General features: G+C 34.5%; 1 protein-coding gene across 2 annotated transcripts in view; it reads left to right on the plus strand.

Annotated features, from left to right (window-relative positions):
* Positions 1 to 21,369, plus strand: part of LRRTM4 (leucine rich repeat transmembrane neuronal 4) — a 758,612-nt gene that overhangs the window by 267,894 nt on the left and 469,349 nt on the right. The window lies entirely within an intron of this gene.

Below are 21,369 nucleotides of genomic sequence, written 5' to 3' on the forward strand. Positions count from 1 at the left end.
CATGCCCACCTTTGTGTCCTCAGGGGTCCTCATGGAGCCTGACACATGCAATGTCACCCGTGGTTAAGTGAAGGGAGCCCATCCATGCATGATGTGAGCCACAGGTCCTTGTTTCCTTTCCAGCTGCACACTCCGTCCAGATGTTTAGGTTTTGAAATTTAAAAAAGGAAGGAAGGAACTAATGCCAATTATTTTTTGTTGTTTGTGTGTCACCATATGTTCATTTTAATAATTACATATGCAGGGCTTTAGTGGTTGTTGTGAATGGGCCATCCATCAAATATAATAGTAATAACAAGTTTTGGGGGGTCAAAACTTTTTGACACTTTGTAATTTGGATTTGTTAATGTTATTTGGAAATTACTGATTGAACACCTAAATTTTAGTCTTTACATACACTAGGAGAAAAAAGCCAAAGAGGTATAAAATATGTCCAATACCAAATTGGTATCATTTTGTTGTTTTTTCAAAAATATTATATCTGTAAAAAAATATGGATAGTTAGGTGAACAAATTTATCATTTAAACACCACCACCTTTATTTCACCCATGGTTTTACTATGGTCCTCTGCAATTTGAGATATTTTTCCACAGGTACAGATACAGCAAGAATCCGAGGCCACACTTAAAAATCACCAAATGGCCCTGGCTGGTGTGGATCAGTTGTTTAGAGCCCCTTCTTGCAACCAAAAGGTTGTAGGTTTGATTCCTGGTCAGGGCACATACTTAGGTTGTGGGTTCAATCCCAGGTCCAGGCACATATGATTCCCAGTTAGGACGCAAGTGGTCCCTGGTTTAGGCGGGAGGCAACCAATCAATGCTTCTCTCTCATTGATCTGTGTCTCTCTCTCCCTTCTTCTCTCCACTCCTCTCTCTTTAAAATCAATGGAAAATAAAAATGTCCTCAGATGATGTTAAAAAAATAAAAATCACATCACCAAATGAACATTAAAACTGCTGGGTTCCATCTCATCTAGAAGCTCATTAACCTTTCTTTGATGGATTATTTGGTCTCTTAATATTTAGAATGGGCAACAGAAAAATCTGCTTGATTGCTAAAAAGCATAATATATTGTGTGTGCGTGTGTATTCACACATAAAAAACAGGAAGAAAGAGAAAGCAAAAAAGAACAAAAGTATGAGGGCTTTGAAAATACAAAATTTAAGATTATTTTCCCAGAGTGAATATAAATGCTGCCAGAGTAATCAAATTAATGACTCTAAACATTATTAACCTCTATTTTTAGGAGAAACTCAAAAACATTGTTTGTGAGGGTATTTCCTAAGAATTCTCTTATTACTAAAATAAGTAAGAAATAGGCATCTTACATTTACCACCTCAGTAAGGAGGGGGAAAAAACACTGGTTACAGGACATTAAGATATATAACTGGCCGTATATTTTGTAAATTAAATATATGATAGATATATAATCAGCAGTTTAAGAATCTCACAAGTTATATCTAAGTACCTGGAAATGCCAAAAGCAAAACAAAACCACGACAAATGTTTAAATTCTACTGGTTCTTTTACATATTGGCCACGTTATTTTGTTTCTAAAAAGGAAGTAGAAAGTTAGAACAGAGAATTTTGTTAGTATCCTATTTAAACAATTTTAAACCTTAAGTCCAACTTCCTGAAATTTCTTAATTCATTTCATGTTAAAGTCTTCTTAAATAACAACTCCCACATAAAATCTAACTAAAACCCTGGGATATTTATTTTGTGTGTGTGTGCGTTTGTGAAGGTGGTGTCTCTACGAGATTGAGCATTAGCTTATATTCTTCCTTCAGATAAATCCATATCAAAATAAAGATTAGATTTAGTAGTACTATTTTTGCCATAGTGATTATACACTCTGGAAATAAGTGACACGGGGTAGAGGTTTATTTTCCTCAGACTGCTTGTTCATGGCATAAGAGATCTAAACTGTTGACAATAAAACAGATGCTCTGAAAATTATCAGGCTTGTGTTTAATTTATGCAGTTTTCCCATTAATAGCATTATCTATTTCACACATCCATTACATATCCTCACTGTTAATTTAGACAGAAAAATGTAGCAACTTCAAAAGGAAATCTTACATTAAATTAAGGATATTGACTTTAATGGATGTCCCAAATAGACATGGAAATTAACAGGATGAAAAAACAAGTTGATTAAAAGTGGACCCATTATAATTTGTTATGCCACAGAATGAAATGTTAAGATAGAATTCACTAAAAAAAATCATGCCATTGAAATCTCTTTGTATTCTAAAATACATGACTTTTAAACTGTTAAATCATAATATCTTATGTAATAATATGGCTTTATACATTTCTAAATAAATACACATCTTGTAAAAAAGCTCAATATTTATAAGGCTCACTTCCTGATGGTCCATATGGATTGGATATTGGTTATCTACATGCTTGTTTACCTCATCTCATGGAAACTTCCATCTCAGGAAAAGCAAAATGCTGCTCCTTTCTCTTCCCTCTTATTCTTCTCTCTACCTTCCATAGCTTCACAGATAGCTATTATTTTGTTCATTGAATTGCTTGAAGTTCCCTTCTAATCATTCATTTTTTGGATCCTCAAATCATTTTAGTTTTTCATGACACTCTTATTAAAGTGCCTGTATGCCCAAGTTATTAACTAACAAACAGCTCAATAACAGTCACAGGTGGTAAGGATTAGCCAAGTTGGGTGGGGAAAAGAAGCAAAGGCCAATGAGAATAGGATCCAGGGCAGGGAAAAGGGTGTTTAAAAGGGTTAGGCTAGTAAATGATATGATGAGTGGGAACCAAAGACAAACTATTTCTACATTATGATACCAGTTATGCCTAGTGCAATTATTTAACTTATTATGTTTTTATCCTGATTCATCTATTTAAACTGTTTTATTGAACATATAATCTGGTTGGCCTTGTGAAGGCACTGGAAATACAAAGATAATTATGAGAGAATTTCAGTTCACTCTAAAGTAATAATGAATTATAAATGTAAATTCTTATATTGTAATAAATTTTAAATTATTAATTCATTGTGTATTTACTGAAGGTCTTCCTTACATAGGGAACTGGCTATAAAATTGTCAGATGTTACTATCTTTAAGGAGCTATCTAGTGGAGGAAGACAGAAAATTAATTTTAAAACCCCACAGAATTTTTGCGATATGTCAAGTGTTGATAAATGCAGAGAGAAAATTAGAGTGTTACAGATGGAATGGTAACTGAGCTGATTGAGAAGAGCTTATTAAGAAGGTTTGGGAAATTTACAAAAGAGGTAGAACATGAGGCATCTTATAGGAGAACTAAGGATTAACCAGGCAGAGAAGCCTAAGGAGGTAATAGGACATCCTTGCTGAAGAGCACAGGTGTTAAACATGGAGGTGTTAAACAACATGACACAGTGAAAGAAGTTTAAATAATATCTTATATTTGAATTGCCTTTGTTTCTAGAGTATGTATGGTTAGGGCCGAGGTAGGGTGAGGAATGCTTTTGTAAGAGATAAAAATGAACAAATAAACTCTTACTATGGCACAGAATACTCTGAATCCTATACTAAGATAATTAACCATTAACCAAAAGTAAGTGAAAGTAAACCACAGAGGGGGGATCATGGCATAATCAGATTGTTATTGTAAAAACTTTGCCTGTGTGGTGGTCTGACAAATGAATTAGAGGAGGTGTAGCAGAAATCAGGAAGATATTTAGGACACTACCTCATGGTCTGAACTATAGGTAGTTAATAAGGTGTAAAGTAAGAAAGGAAGAGTATGTGTGGCATAAGAAATGTAAATAGTATAAAACTGAAAGCAACAAATAAATAAACAAGAAAAAAAAAATGCATAGGCACAGACAACAATGTGGTGGTTACCAAAGGGAAGCAGGTTGGTGAGGTAGTAAAGGGAAAAGAGTGTCAAATATATGGTGATGGAAGGAGATTTGACGTTGGGTGATGGGCACACAATGCAATATACAGATCTTGTGTCATAGAACGGTATCCTTGAAGCCTATATAATTTAGTAGCCACTGTCACCCCAATACATTTAATTAAAAATGTAAATAGTCAAATAACAATAAGGAAGAAAAATAAATGAGGATCCTTGAGAGTCATGCTCTTGAAAAGTAGACATTTCTCCCAGGAAATGCCCTTGTAGATTTCAATTCCACAGTCCTTTACCATGTTTATCAGTGCCCCAAATTAGAATTATCTTTCTCACAGAAAAGGGCATTTGGAGAGGAACAAAGCAAGTGTGACCTTATATTCACACCAGTCATCATGGAGGGACCTGGTCTAAATCATCTTATTTGAGTGGACACAAAGAAAGAAGAGCCAAAAGGATGCAATTTCACCACCTTCTTTGGCAAACCAAGAGGAAAATCTATTATCTTTTTTATTTTTTCTTCCAATTAAACCTTAACTTTATAATTTTCTAAGCTGTCCTGTTCTTTCTTAAAACCAAGGACCCAAATACATAACTTAAGATAAGGTTTTTACTTTTGCCCAAGCCTTGGCAGAAGGATGCAGATGAACAAGTGCCTCCTTAGCAGTCAACCCAGGCATTTGTCATGGTTCAGATCTGAAGTCATCATCTTTCTACTTTGGTGCATGCTTGTAGCCAGATGACCTCAACTTCTATGTCTCTTAGCAATCATAGGCAGGAAAGACACAGCTAAATTGGTGTTGAAAACCTGCCGCTCCATAAAACACCCATGTTGCTTAGTAACCACAACATAATTCAGAGTTTAAGGAACCAGGGCTCCAGAAGTATAGCTTAAGCGCTTTCCAATAAATCGCTGTTCCCAAAGATAAACATCAAATTATTCAGTCTCTTTTATTATTTGATTTTTGTTGAGCATTATAAAAAAATTTAATACCAAAACATGCAAGACAAGCACAGATTGAACAAAGCTCCTGTGCTCTGAAAGAAAAAGAAACTAAAGTAAAAATAAACTTAACAAAGGTCCTTGTTTTTTCAAGGGAGCTCTGTATAATTATGCTCTGCATAACTAAGCTCTTTTTTCTTTAATTAAAGTCATTAGTGATTATCAGCAAACAGTACATTTGAATTTCATTTATATTGGTAAATGATACTGCCTTAGAATTTCTGGCATACATTTTGATTTAGTAAGTTTTATGTAATGATATATAATCTACTATATATGGTCATAATCTAATGTTTTGTAGTCTAGTTAGGGAGATAGACATTTAATTGACTAATCACACAAATATATAATCATATATTGTGATAGTTGATTTAAATTAAAAATGAAGGAAGCTGTGAGAATTTATAACAAGGACATCTAAATTATATATCAGTAAAGATGCTCAGAAGAAATAAAATTTGAACTGAAATATAGAAAACAAGATGAAATTAAGAAAAAGGGAGAAGGGGAACAACAGCAAATGAGGCAAGCAGTATGTGCAAACTTTCCACTGTTCTTAAGCTTTAGAGCGAGTGCATCAGAATTATCTGGAAGGCTTGTCAAAACACATTTCTGAACCCTACTCTAGAGCTTATGGTTCAGTGGGCCAGAGGTAGGAGCCAATAATTGCACAAATTGCACTTCTAACAAATTCTCAAGTGATGCTGCTGATGCTGGTCTGGAGAACACACTTTGAGGATCATTGAATTAGAGAAATTGATAAATGGTTATTATGGCTCCTCCACTGGGGAACAAATGATGGAGGAGACAAATGTAGAGAGAAGACAAATTAATTAAGCCCACATAAGATTTTTTATACATTTTTAGAGCACTTAGAATGATCATAGTAGATTTTATTCAAGAAATGGTTGTTATCACTTCTGTTTAAAAAGATTACTAAGTATAGCTGTGTAGAATGAATTGGAAGGGGAGTAAGAGAAATGCTTGGTGGAGATAAGTTAGGGGATTATTCCAGGGGTTCACAGGAAAATAGTAGCAGGGTGACAGGGATAGCAAAGCAAATATTTAGATACAAAGAATATTCAGGAGGGAGAAAATTAAAAAGACTTTATAATTGTGTTGGAGAGGGAGGAGTGAAGATGACTCCAAGAATTTTATCTTCTGATGCCCAAAGTGTACTTTGTGGTACCATCCAGGGAAGATTTCTGGAAGAATGTCAGTGGAGGTAATGAAAGGGAGAGGGAATTATTATGTGGAATTGAAGTTTTTTGTTTGTTTCTCTTTTTCTTGGAAATGTCAAATGGGCATTTGGATACATTAGGACTGGAATTCAGATGAAAAGTATGTGTCAAAAATATAAATTTAAATTAAGTCATTGACTTATTGATGGAATACAAAGTTTTGTGAATGGATCGAATTACCTGAAATTAAAATACAGAAGAATATGAAAAGGCCTGGAACTGAATTTAAGGAAACAAAACTAGACAAAAAGATAATATAAGCTAATTAACAAAACTGAGAGATAACAGTCAGAGATTTAGGAGGAAAAAGTATATAAATTATTCAGACGCCTAATCATTTTAATGGGGCATTTATGTAATGTTATTTTCTCACATCTGGAGGTGTTTAGAATTATCTATTTACACTCATGCTCTTAGGTTTTAACACCATCTACTGGAACTTTTTTCCATATTTTTCTATTTTTTATTTTTCTGGGAATACTAATTGTCTAATAGTGTGATTTTATCATGCATTGTTCAAATTAGGATATTTTTGAACTTGAAAGTGGCATTATTTATAAATATGCTGGAAAACAGTTCTCAACAGGACTGACCAGGGCAAAATGGAATACATTTTCTATCTACATTAGCCATATGTCAGATCACCTGGATTAATATTTTAAATTTTTTACTATATTCTTTCTTGTTTTCAATTATTTCGTTTTCCATTTTGTGGGGGGTTGTTACTTCAATAGTAATTGAAGCATTACAAAACTTATTGGAAGACTTACATGGGGACACTTATTTCCTGTTGGCTCTACTGTGTGCAGACATCAAGAGGAAAGAAGGTTACAACATATTTTGTAGTGGAGATCCCACCAAATATCAGTTTTTCAATATTTTTGTTTGTTTCCACTGGATGCAGTTTATTGAGCCATCTTCCAGACTCTGGCTTGTTTCCAAGGAGCAGACTGAGAGCACAGGGAGAGGGTCCCCTCACTCCGGTTCAGCCTGGTGCTTAACCCATCTGAGTACAATGCAGGCACAATACTGGGCCTGGTGTCCCCCACACTCAGAGCTTTGCAGCCCTGTGGATCTGCAAACTTATCCCTCTGCTTCTTGTGGTTGAAAGAACTAAGCCTTTCAAACACATTTTAATACCAGTCTCCCCCAATATTTACTATTATTTTTTTCTGGACCCTCTCAGCAGATCAGTGGGACAAATGAACTAATTTTTTTTTAGAATCCCCTCTGTAGACTATTCTCTCCACAGTGCTAAATCATTTACAACTCTTTCTCTCATTTATTTTCTAAAACTCAGTTGAAATATTATTTTGGTTCTGAGGTCTGCTTACATTATTACATTTAAATCTTATTCAAAGGATATATGCATCCTTACGTTCATTGCAGCATTATTTAAAATAGCTAAGATATGGAAACAACCAAGATGTTGATTGCTGGATTCATGTATAAAGATATGCTATATATATTACATAGCAATAAAAAACATAGAATCTTGCCATTTGTGACAACATGGTTGGATCTAGAGGGTATTATATACTAAGTGAAGTCAGGCAGAGAAAGACAAATACCATATGGATTCCCATATATGTGGAATATAAAAAAAACAAAACAATCAAATAAAATGAAACAAAACAGATTCAGAGAAACAGAGACCAAAAGAATGATTATCAGAAGTGTGGGTTGGGGGATGGGTGGAAAAGGTGAAAGCGAATATTCATTAATATTCTGGTAAGTCTGTATGGTAACAGATGATTATTCAATTTAATAGGGTAATCATATTGTAAGGTATAAATATGTCAAAACACTACATTGTATACCTCAAACCAGTATCATTAATATACTATATACCAATTAGATTTAAATTAAAAAATATTTAACTTGAAATTTATTTTAAAATATAACATTTGTAAGAATCTTCATTTTTTTTCTGTTAAAATAATGAGCTGTTCTTGTATAATATATTTAATTATCCATTGTTTTCTCATCAATTAGTGGTTCTTGGTTATTATAAAGACTGTTATATACATTCTCATGTTTCAAAAGCCTTTTCTTAATATTTCAGATATAATAAATACAAGAAAATTGTATGCAAAACTTTATAGTGCATTTCTTCGAACATATCAGTAATACAACAGATATTACTGTGCTGTGTTCTTCTCAAATATGATATTTAGGGTAGCTAAAATTTAACTTTATAAATATGCTGAACAAGTAGAAAGCAGAGGAAAGCTTTACATTTTATATCATTGTTCTTCTTTTCTCTCTTTATTAAGCAGAACCTTCCTTTGTCCTTTTCTTAACATAGCACAATGACATGACTTCCCTTTGCATTATAAAGCTTTCTCAACTTACAAAAGCCATTCACTGTGACTTTTCCTGTGAATGGCTCTTTATATTTTCTAAGACCCTGTTGTTTTACCATCTTTGAAAACAAATAAAAATGACACTTCTAAACACTCCACTAAAACAAATTAGATTTATTTTGAAGAGTTCAGTGAACAGCATTTTGAATGAGATCCATAATGGGCTTTTTAATTAAATGAATATAGTCATTTCATAGAGGCAATTCTCATTAGCAGAGCACTACTGAGATGACCATTTCATTCTAATTGTGCTGTGTGTTTATACAAAGGACCTTATTTTAGGGTTGGTTTGAATAGATTTATATCTAATTGTGCCTTGACACCTAGCACATTTTTGAAAGAGAAAGATTACTGCTTTACCAGAGACAAAGAGATTATAAACACAAAATATTTCTACTAGTAATATGCCACATTTTTATTTGTATTGAATGAGACAAAAGTTAGATTTCACATATTATCTTTAATTAATTACTTGCCTTTGCTTATAGTTGTTTACCATTATAAACGGAATGTTTGACTCCTAAAAATTCATATGTTGAAAGCCTAACTCCCAGCATGGCTGTATTTAGAGATGGGTCCTTAAGGAAGTAATTAAGGTAAAATGAAGTCATAATATTGGGGCTCTGATCTAATAAGGTGAGTGACCTTAGAAGAAGAGACACAGAGAACTCACTTGTTTTATCTCTCCTCATGGTAAGACCATGGTGGGGGTTGAGGTCATATGAAACAGAGAAGGCAGCAAATCTGCAAACCAGGGACAGAGTCCTCACATGAACCCACCATACTAGCATACTGATGTTAGATTTCTGGTCTCCAGAATTGTGAGATAATGAATTATTTTTGTGTAAACCACCTAGTCTGTGAGTATTTTTATGGCAGACTGAGCAGAATAATATAGGAGACCTGTCCAGAAAATTACAACAACCATTGTTAATATAATGAGAATGGTTAGCACAACATTGATATAAACCAGAAGCCAAGGAGAGTGGGCTGCAATGTGCATGCCTGAATAATGATGACTTTACTGTACTAGTCAGTGGGGGAGGTAGACACCAGTTGAGTGAGCATGTGTACCGTGAGGCCATAACATTCAAATTGACTGAGTCAGTAGAGCAATGAATCTGCACCAAATTTTGCATTAAGCTTGCTTGAACATTCTTCTGTGGAAATTATCCCGATGATTCAGAAGTCCTCAGCTGTGGGAACTGGTGATTGACAGCTTCATCATGACTATGCACCCACTCATGCATCATGTCTCGTGCAGAGTTTTTTGGTGAAACATCAAATCACCCAGGTGACACAGACCCCTACAGCCCAGATTTGGCTCCCTGTGACTTCCTGCTTTTTCCAAAACTAAAATCACCTTTGAAAGAGAAGAGATTTCAGACCATCAATGATATTCAGGAAAATACAGTAGGGCAGCTGATGGTGACTGGGAGAACTATGTGAGGTCCCAAGGTGCCTACTTTGAAAGAGACTGAGGTGTCATTGTCTATGTACCATGTTTCTTATATCTTGTTTCTTCTTCAATAAATGTCTTTATTTTTCATAGCACATGGCTGGATACTTTCTGGACAGACCTCGTACCTTCCTAAGTATAATTCTGAAATGCTAATATTCTGAGTTGCTGTAAGAGTAAGCATGTATATATTATATAAAATAAATGTGATAGAAATATTTAAAAACATGAGCTTAACATACTTCTACAAGTTAGAACCTTTATTACCTGAAAATCTTCTTTTGTACATATAAAATTAGGACAAGGTAACAAGAAACACTGGAACATTCAAGTGGAAGATGGAATTCCAGGTAGATTATCCAGGTATAAAAATATGTATATGTAAATGATTTCCTTCTATGGGGTATAATATGAAAAGGTAGGGTGATTCCCAACTTTACAGTGGGGGAATTCTAACAAATATCCCCTTAGCAAGGTAATTGAGGATAATGTCATCAGTGATAAGTCATTTTAATATTTTTTACTATTGGTAATGTGACATTCCTGGACAAAATCCATAGTCATAGTCTAACTTTGAGAAAAATATTAGACATATCCAACATGTAAGCTAATCTACAAAATATCTAACCAGTACTCCTCAAAATGGCAAAGGTCATCCAAAAACAAGAGAAGACTGAGAAGCTATCAGTCCAGCAGAGACTAAGGACATAGGAAAGATAAATGATACAGTATTTTGGATAGGATCTTGGAACAGGAAAAAAGACTTTGGATGAAAACTGAAGAAATGCAAATTAAGCATGGATTTTAATTAATAGTACTGTATCAGTGATGATTCATTAATCATGACACATGTCACACTTATATGTATGTGTCACACTTAAGATGTTTAACATTAGGGGAAACTGGGTAAGGGTTGTATGGGAACTCTCAGTACTGTTCAGTGAATCTGAAAGCACATGGAATAAAGTTTATTTTAAAACTGCATGTGCAAGGGATGCTATTTTTTAAATTTGTTTTTACCCAAACGAAAACAAGACTCATAGATTGTGCTAGAGCCCCCACTATTACACAGTGGTAAGCTGTAAGAAATCCTACCCAGATTCACTTGTCCATGTTGCATCCTAGCACCCTGTTCCTGAGCACAGTGAGTTTTAGTCAGGAGAGGCTAGGCTTAGATATTATTTAAGTGGTTTAAAGTAATCCAGTTTTATTTTTTCTCTTATTGTATTTCCAAGGGGGTCTTCTTAGTTAAGGATCATGGCTAGTGGGAGCTTTATATAAAAACACAAACTTAAACAAGGTTTCTAGGTTCACCAAAACAAGGAATAATATCCTAAATAATTACATAGAGAATTTCCAGTGCCTTAGTTTAGAGAGGGCATGTGTAACTTTTCCTCACAGCCCATTGGCTGGAATTTGTCATATGACAACTGCCAGCTGCAAGAAGCTGGAGAATGTGGTAAACAAAGAGAATATGTGGTGAGCACTAATTTACCACCCATTCTTAATTTTTTTTTATTTTAATCATTGTTCAAATACAGTTTTCTCCCTTTTACTCCCAATCCCATTCTTAAAAATTTTTTAAAAATCTTATTTCCCTATTTTTTACCACCCTTTGGCTTACTTTCAACCAATTTTCTTTTTTATTACTACTTGCAAAATTTTTGAGAACTCTCCTTTTATGAACACTGCTTAATCTTTGGTATTCACAACAGTCCCAATCCCTTTCCTAGGGGAACTGTAAGTCCCACTATTCCAATTGTCCACCCTCTCCTATAGACTGAAGATGATTCTTTCTTCAATTTGTGCTTTTCTAAGGCTTATTAATAGAAATAATGAGATATAAAATGATTATATGAATGAAGATATGGTTATTTTAAAGTTATTGCCAAGTGATAGGGAAATGTATGAGTTATTCTATGGTTCAACTCCTGAAATCATCATTCTAAGACTGTCTCCAGTTCCGGTGTCATAAATTAGTGTGAGGCCTTCAACTGCATTTTGATTGTGCTTGGTAAGGCTTTATTTTCATGAAGAAATTGTCCTCTTGCCTTCTAAATTGGATGATTATAATTCTTAAAATCCAGTCAAAAATTTAAATGCCCAGTTGTGTATGAAAACACTGTTCTGACATGCATTTATTGATTCTGTGCTTATCAGTATAGTTGAATTAGCTTTTGCATCCCAGTACAAGCTTGGCTTATATTTACTTTTCTTAATAACATTAAGAATTAAATAATGACAAGTTAAAATCTCTTTTATGATGTTGTAGTAGTTAATGGCTATTAGTAAAACACATTGAAAAATATTGTCAAGAGGTTGTTTGGTATCTAAACACTGTTACCCTTTTCAAGTAGTGTTGTATTGTATGTCACAAATAATAATTGAAATTCACTTTTGTAGACTATATTCTGACCCTAAAATACAGATTACACTTTACTATGTACTGAAAGTAACCATTCAACTAAATACACACACACACACACATACACACACACACAATTTCTTAGCAGTTCCAATCCCTGCCAAGAGATAAATCCCTTATAATTATAAGTCAAGTAGTTGGAATAATCTAATGTAGGAAACCTGTATGGGAATGCCACATACATTCATGCTCTATTCATATTATGGATCTCTTCAGCCTCTTCTAAGGAGTTCCAGATGAGCAATTTTTTTTTACCTCTGCAACCTGTGCAGAGGTAAAAAAAAAATGGCCCATAAATTTATAGAGCTAGATATTTCATAAATTCTAGAAATATTACCTTTTGGTTAAAAATGTAAGAGAAACTTTCTATAATCTCTTCATGCAGGATTTTCTCCAGTAGTCCCAGAAGGAACCCTATGATTTGTTAGGCTGATCTTTTAATTCACATTTTAAACCTCCTGACACTGAACTTTTGTTTGCTACACCACTCTCCAAATAGAATGTCCTTTTCTTTCCTCTCTGTGATTTTCTTTCAATTCACAATAATTAACTAAAGTGTTGTGACTCTATTTTGACCTACAAGGTACTTCATGTAAGTTATTCTATTGAACCTGTTCATTCAACAAACATGTAGGTGTAACATATTAAAGCAAAGAAAAGTCAGCAGATTATATCTATACTGTATAAATAACATTCTCTCAATCTTGCAAATGATGTGCCCACTGTATTTAATCATGCTTACAGCCTTGTTCCACTTCTACCCATTCCTTCATGTAGATCACTTATTCATCTTTCATATATAACCTTAGGGATCACTTTCTTCAGAAAATATACTCTTGTTTTTTAACCTTGAACCTAGTTTCTTACCTATTGACCCTCATATTTTCCACACTTTCTCTATAGGAGTATCTCACTGTATCATAATTGTTTGTCTATATCCTTCTTACATTTTTCTTAGGAGTAAGTATCTTGATTATTATTGCTTCATCAATGTGGCACATAGTCCTTAAAACATAGGTAGCTGTCACAAAATTGCTAGTAAATAAACTCAGTATTAACTAATTATGATTACTAGAGCATATGAATTGAACACTGACTATATGTGAGGCCCTCTGAATGTTGTATGCATTGTCTCAATGCTCATGACTCATTTTAAGAGCAGCAATATTATCATTTCTACATTAAAAGTGTTTGTGATATGTTTTTGAGAAGTTAAATAATTTGCTCAATGTCACACAGCCACTGGATGTAAGTGCCAGAATTTACTTCTCAACTTACTTGATTTCTAAATTCATATCCTTGACTTTTGGCATATTGTGTTTCAAATATTAGTGCTATAGAGGAAACTGTATTTCATTTTTTTAACATTTTATTTATTTATTTTTAGAGAATGAAGAAGGGAGAGAGAAAGTGAGAGAAACACTAATGTGTGGTTGCCTCTTGCATGCCCCCTACTGGGGACCCGGCCTGCAACCCAGGCATGTGCCCTAGACTGGGAATCAAACCAGGACCCTTTTGTTCACAGGCCCATGCTCAATCCACTGAGCTATGCCAGCCAGGGCTCATTTTAAATTTCTATTTCTGGACTTTCAAATTAGTATCAGATATCATCATCCTAATTTCTGGTCAATTTTATTATATATATTGGTATCTTCTAGTACATTCCATCTTTCAACTTCTCTAGGCTTCCTTTTCCAAATCCCTGGTGTCATCTACCTTCAGTGTTCTATTTCAATTTCTGCCCAGCTACCTTGTTGTTTTAGATAAACCTTGTAAGAATTGGTATCATTGCAATAAAAGTCTCATGAAGATTTCTATTTGAATTGTGGATTTCATAAATACATAAAAATAAGACTAGTGGGGACATGCAACTATCCATTTGCCTTATATTTAAGGTTTGCATAATTTTTCTTAGTATGATATAAACAATTATTTAATAGTAACATAAAAATTTGCTAGTTTACTATTGAAATGGCCTGTGCTTATGTCATCTATTTAATTTTTGTCTATTTTGTCGTTGCTAACTTCTTATTCTGAAGTAATTAGAGTCACAGGAAATTGCAAAAACAGCACTGCAAGTTTTCAGGTGCCCTTTTCTCAATTTTCCCCATAGGTTATATTTTACATATCTGTACTCCAATAGCAGAACCATGAAACTGATCATACTATTAAATGTAAATATAGTTCTATATCATTTTCATACATATCTTTTTTATAAACCCCCCACTGCAATGCACAATTAAGATATAGAATTACTTTATCACCATAAAAATCTCCACTAAGCTGCCCCTTGTGGTCATGCCCAAACCCCTAACTTCTTGCTGTTCCTAAACTGTGGCAAGTATTAATTCATTTTCCATCTCTATTTTGGCATCTTGAGAATGTTATATAAATGGAGTCATACAATATGTAACCCTTGGATATTGGGTCTTCTCCCTAAACGTAATGCCCTCGAGACACATTTGTACATAATGCCCTAGAGAAACATTTATTCTGCTGCATATATTAATATTTTGTTCTTTTTTATTGATTAATAGTACTCCACAAAATGGAGACACTACACTTTTTTAAAACATGAATGTATTAAGTAACGTTTTTGTTGCTCTAGTTTTAGGCTATTATTACCAATAAAACTGCTATGAAAAATCAGGTACAGGTTTTTGTGTGCATATTACTTTTTATTTACCTAGGGTACATTTTCAGAAGTGCAATTGATCTGTTGCATAGTAATGTATGGTTTAGTGTTTTAAGAAGCTGCTACATTGTTTTTCACAGTGACTCTGCCATTTTATAATCCCACCAGCAATGTGGGAGAGACTGAGTTGCTTAGTCCTCACCAGCATTTGGTATTGTCACTATTTTTAGTTTTGGCTCTACTAATGAATATGAAGTGATATCACTGTGGTCTTAATTTTCATTTTTATATATTTTTATTTATTGATTTGAGAGAGAGACGACTGGGGTGGAGGGAAAAACACTGATTTTTGTTTCACTCATTTATGCATACGTTGGTTGCTTCTAGTATATGCCCTGACCAAAGATCAAACCCACAACCTTAGCATATCAGGACGACGCTTTAACCTACTGAGAGCTACCTGGCCAGGACTGCATTTTCCTAATAGCTACTAATATTGAACTTCTTCTCACATGCTTATATGTCATCATGTCATTCTCTTCAGTGAAAGTTTTTTTTGCTTATTTCTTACTTAGACAGTTTTTCCTGTTGAGTTTTGTGAGTTCATTATAAATTCTTAATCTAAGTTCTTTATCAGTTAGGTAGTTTGTAAACATTTTCTCCTGATCTATAAGGGTTTTTTTTTTCATTCTATTTACAGGATCTTTCATTAAGCAAAATTTTTCAATTTTGACAAAGTCCAACACATCTTCTTTAGGGACGTTTTGGTGTCATGCTTAAGAACTCTTCACAAAGGTTGACGTCACAAAGACTTGCTATGTTTTTAATAAGTTTTTAATATTATGTTTTTACTTAAATCTGCACACTATTAAATTTTACATAAATTTTGAGGGTTAGGGTAAGATTTTTAGCCCATGGGTATTATCCTGCTCCAGCAAAATTCACTGAAAGACTATTCTTCCTGCACTGAATTGCTTTTGTCCTTAGTCAAAAATCTGTTAGCTCTTCTTCTGTGGGTCTGGTTCTGGATTCTCTGTCATATTATATTGATGTATGCATCTAGCAAAGAGTTGCTTATACCACACAGTCCTGATTATTGGACTTTATAATAAGTCTGAAAATCTGGCACACTAACTCTTATAACTTTATTTTATTTCTCAGAAATGTCAGAACTATTTTATTTCCTTTGCCTTTCCATATAAATGTTAGAAAAGTCTTGTACATGCTTGAAAATATCTTGCTAGATTTTGATAGAAATTGTGTTAAATCTATATCAGTTCATGGAGAATGAATGTTTATCCTATGTTGAGTTCTCCAATTCATAATGTTATGATTTACACTTATTTAGATCTTCCCTTATTTCATCAGCCTTTGTCATTTACCACATACAAAAGCTGTACATATTTTATTAGATGTATACCTAAGTATTTCCCTTTTTTGAGGTATTATAACTGGTATTATATTTTTATTTTGATTTTCACATGTTCATTATTAGTGTATAGAAATGCATTTAATTTTTAAAAAATTTATATTGTGCTGTTAACATACATCGCAGCCAAGTCATCTGCACATATGAATTTTTTCTCTCTAATATATATGCCTTTATTTTCTTTGCTTACCATATGATATTGACTAGAACTTCTAATTCTGTGTTGAATAACAGTCGTAAGATAGCATAACTTTGCTTTATTCCTAACCTTAGGGAAAAAGCATTCAGTCTTTCACCACTGTGATATTAGCTATAGATTTTTATGCATTTTTATTAAGTTGGAGACTCTCCTCTATTTTTAGTTTTCTGGGAATTTTTCATCAGGAGTAAGTGTTGAAATTTGTTAAATGCTTTTTCTGTATCAATAATTAAGATCACCTAATTTTTCTTTCTTGCCCTGTTTATATGGTGGGTTACATTGTTTGATTCTGAATATTGATCTGACCTTGCATCCCTGGAATAAATCTGTTAGTCATAGTGTATGCCTTTTATACACATCTAAATTCTATTATTTTGACAAGGATTTCTGTGTCTATATATACATGGTCTGCCCAGAAGATGTCCAGCCATGTAATATCATAAACAGAGACATTTACTGAAGAAGATGCAAGATACAAGAAACATGCATAGGACAATGACACCTCAGTCCCTTTCAAAGTAGGTACCTTGGGATCTCACACAGTTTTCCCAGTCACCATCAGCTGCTCCATCCTATTTTTCTGAATCTCATCTGAAATCTCTTTTCTTTCAAAGGTGATTTTAGTTTTGGGAAAAGCCATTGAAGTCACAGAGTGATAAATCTTGGCTGTAGGGGGTGCTGAGTCACCTGGGTGATTTGATGTTTCACAAAAAAAAAACTCTGCAGGAGACATGAGCATGAGCAGGCACACTGTTGTGATGAGGCTGCCAATTACCAGTAGTCCACATCTGCAGCCTTCTGAGTAAGCTGAACAGTTTCTGTGGAGGAATGTTCAAGCTTAATGCAAAATTTAATGCAGTTTTGTTCCTCTACTCACTTCTTCATTTTGAATGTGATGGCCACAGAGTACACATGCTCACTCAATGGTGTCTACTGCCCTCAAAGACTAGTACAGTGAAGTTGTCATTATTCGGGCACGTGCATTCCACTCTACTCCCCTCCCCTTGGCTGCCAGGTTATATTGATGGCACACAAACTGTTCTGGTTATGTTAACAATGGTTGGACTTTTCTGGATAGACCCTTTATATGCAGTGTATTGATCTGTAGTTTCCTTCTTTTTTCATTCCATCCTCCCTTTCCTCCCTCCCTTTTTTCCTCTTATCTTTCTATGGTCCTTGGCATCTGCATTTTGTATCAGAGTAATATTAGACTCATAAAATCCATTGGAAATTCATCACTGCTCTCCTACTTTTTAGATAGGCTTGTTTAAAATTGTTCATTCTTCTTGGTACATATTTCCAATGAAGTCACTTGAGCCTACAGATTTCTTTTTTAGGATTTAAAATTTAATTTATTAATAGTTATAGGACTACTTACATTATCTATTTTAATTTATTACATAATTTACATATAATGTAATAATTGATATATCAGGACTCACAAATGTCATTTTATTTTTTTGTTTTCTGTTCATTCTCTCTTTTACATTTCTCTGTTTTTTTTTCTCTTCCTATGGGTTATTTTAACATTGTTGAGAAATCCAGTTTAATTTACCTATAATGTTTTTAAGTGTATCTCTTTGTATAGAATTTTCTAATAGTCTACTAGTATCAACTTTTTAGCAGTTTAACTATAGAAAACTTTCTCAATTATAATACCATTGTCTTAAATATTTCCTGCACATTCATAGAGAGCCACAATAGACAGTATTATAATTTTTCCTCCAATCATCAGATATAATTTAGAAATTCAATAGGAGAAGGAAAGTTTATTGTTTTTCCTTATAGTTTTGCATTCTGTTGTTTTTTCTTCCTCCCTGATGTTCCAAAATTTGTGCTTTTACCATTTCTGATTAGATAATTTTCTTAAGCAATTCTTTTAGGGTAAGTTATTTGTCAATGACTCTCTTTTGCTTGTGGTTCTTTTGTGTCTTTTGTTTTATTTTTCATCCTCTGAAACTGTCTTGATTTGCTTTTTTTTTCCCTGAAGGACATTTTTGTTGGATTTAAATCCTAAAATGCCAGTTCTTTTACTTAGGCACTTTAAAAACATGCCATTTTGTATGGCCTTCCTGAATTCTGGTGAGACATTAACTTCCATTAGAAACCTCTCCTAGCCTTCATAGGTAAGGTTGTGTTCCTCTCATTTTTTTTCTTTTTCTATAGTTTTCAGAAGTTTACTGTTACATGTCTGGGCATGAATTTATTTGGGTTTATACTGTTTCAGATTTGCTAAGTTTCATGAATCCATAAATTTGTCTTTGGTCAATTTTATTCTTTGAAAATGTTTACTTCTTTGGATACTTTTTTCAACTTTGTCCCTTTCTCCTCCTCCAGAGACTCTGATAACATGAGTGTTAGATCTTTTGTAATACTCCTACAGATTGCTGAGGTTCTGTTTTTGTGTTATTTTTCCAGGTTATTTTCTTTCTGTTCCAATTGCATTATTTCTATTGTCCTCTTTACATGGTTCTTCTTTATATCTTCTATTGCTTTGCTGATATTTAAAAATTTATATCAAATATGTTCATAATTTCTCACAGAGGCAATATCATGATGGGTGATTTAAAATTCTTGTCAGATAGGTATTTCTAACATCATTACCATCTGGGTTTTGGCATCTATTCATTACTTTTTTCGTTGTTCAAGTTGAGGTGTTCTTGATTCCTGGTATGTTAAAAGGTGTTAAAATTAAATCCTAGCTACTTTGGAGATAATATATAACACTTTGGATCTTCTTTAGTCTTGCTGTAGTTGGCTTTGCCTGACACTGCTCTGGCAGAGGTGTTGGGAACCACCCTGACTGGTATCAGAAGCTGAAAACCCCGCCTAGCTAAGGCTAAGGGAACGCCCTTGGAACCGTAAGCCAGCAAAGAGATAAAAGCTTGTCTTCCTGGCAGGAATGCTGCTTCTGCTGCTTTATTCATGACTGAACCCCCAAAAGCTTGGTCGGTTAGCCAAAGACGGGTAAGATTCCCCACGGGGGGAACAACCCAAGCCAGGCACGATCACTTTGGGAGGCCCCCCAAAAGAAGGACTTGGGGGGCTGCAGCAAAAAGGGGTGATGGACCCTCACTCCTCGGCTTTGACATAGCCTGAGTTCTCAGCGTCTGGAAGAAAATCTCCTTATCTCTCGGTGGCCTTAGTTCCCATGCTCCACCTAAGCCTGAAACAATGACAGGGTAGTACAGCCCGGTACTGGGAAGTGCGGATTTCCCAGGGTGATCAGGCCTAAGAAAGAACATGTAAATTACTGTGAAACCTTCTTTGTTCAAGAATGCTCTCAGTTGAATGAGAAGGGTCTTAGGAGGAAGCTAGTTTGTTCCTCAGCCTTACAGCTCTTTGACCCCCAACTCAATAGACGGGCAGAGTTCTTTGTTTTCTATAGTTCCTTACTTCCCCTGGTGAGTGCTGTACTTTACCTGAATTATTATGCAGGATGAGCCTAATAAAAGCAGGTATGGACGGTGGATCGGCGCGCTCCCCACTAGGGGGGGTGGCCATTTCGTCCCTACTTCCCCACAGAAACTAGTTTGTCTCTGTGCATGTTGTTATTTCTCGCGTGTTTATTGTCGAGCCATCCACAGCATTCCGTGGTCACTGCTGGCCGGTGACCCACGCACAACAAGAGGGAGGAGCTATTCATTACTGCTAGGTTACAGTGGAGGTCCAGATTGCTCACTCAACCTTCCTTGACACTCGAGTGGCAGATGGACTTCCTTTTACTACTGAGTAGTGATAGTCCTGACTCTCTACTAGTAGTATAACTCTGGCACAATCTGAGCTAAAAGTAAGGAAGGATTTCTCTTTACCCTCCAGTGGGAATGGAAGGAAGAATTCCCACACGGTCTCTACTGATGCCAAAGGGAGAAAGAAGGCCTGGTTATCATTCTGCAAACATGAGAGACCTGGCTAACTTATATTCACCCTCACTGAGAAGAAGGTTGGGAAACATTCTTATTATCAGTAGAGGTGGAAGTCAAGATTCCTCCTGAGGCATTTGATGGTATAGGTGGTGATGAGGCCACAGATCTTTCTGTTGTGTTTGAAAAAAATAAAGTAGCTGCTTTTGAAAAGTTTTCTACTTTGCTAGACTTCCTCTTTTCTGGCCCTTTTACTTGACAGGAACAGGCTTTTATTATGGCTTTTTTTGTCCATATTCTTTGGTGTTAATGGGTTACTGGCTATTATAACACCCAGTCTATGTTATATGGAGAAAAAAGAAAACCAGCAGAACTCACCACTGTGTCATTCCCTGGATGCCACGGTCTCCTGCCAGCTTGCCTTATTATCCCCAGTGTTTTTCACTGTAGACAGCAGAAAAACTGATGAATTTCTTGTACTTCATCTTTTAGGATGCAGAAATCTTTGCTTTTTTTAAATTTTAACTTTATTTAATACCAGTGTTTTATGTGATTAATTTCTTACTCATCTAGAGTACATCATTAAGAGATATTACATTTTTAGATTATATTGAATTTTTTAACTCTTACATTTCTGGAAATGTTCTTTTGGTGACACAGTTTATATACATTAAGGTTAAAGGATTAAAAATAAATATATATGCATATGTACATATACAAATGTATAGATATATAAGTGTTTACATGTGTTTGTGTTTTCCTCTCCCTTGAATTATGTTGATCCAATTATTTGGTAGCTCTTTGACATTACCAGTGAAGAGAATGGTCTGCTACCAACATAAAAAATCTTTTTATTGTGAATTGGATTTATGCT

This window comes from Phyllostomus hastatus, unplaced genomic scaffold (genome assembly GCF_019186645.2).
Source record: "Phyllostomus hastatus isolate PE091 unplaced genomic scaffold, TTU_PhHast_1.1 phas_scaffold_78, whole genome shotgun sequence".
Taxonomy (NCBI): domain Eukaryota; kingdom Metazoa; phylum Chordata; class Mammalia; order Chiroptera; family Phyllostomidae; genus Phyllostomus; species Phyllostomus hastatus.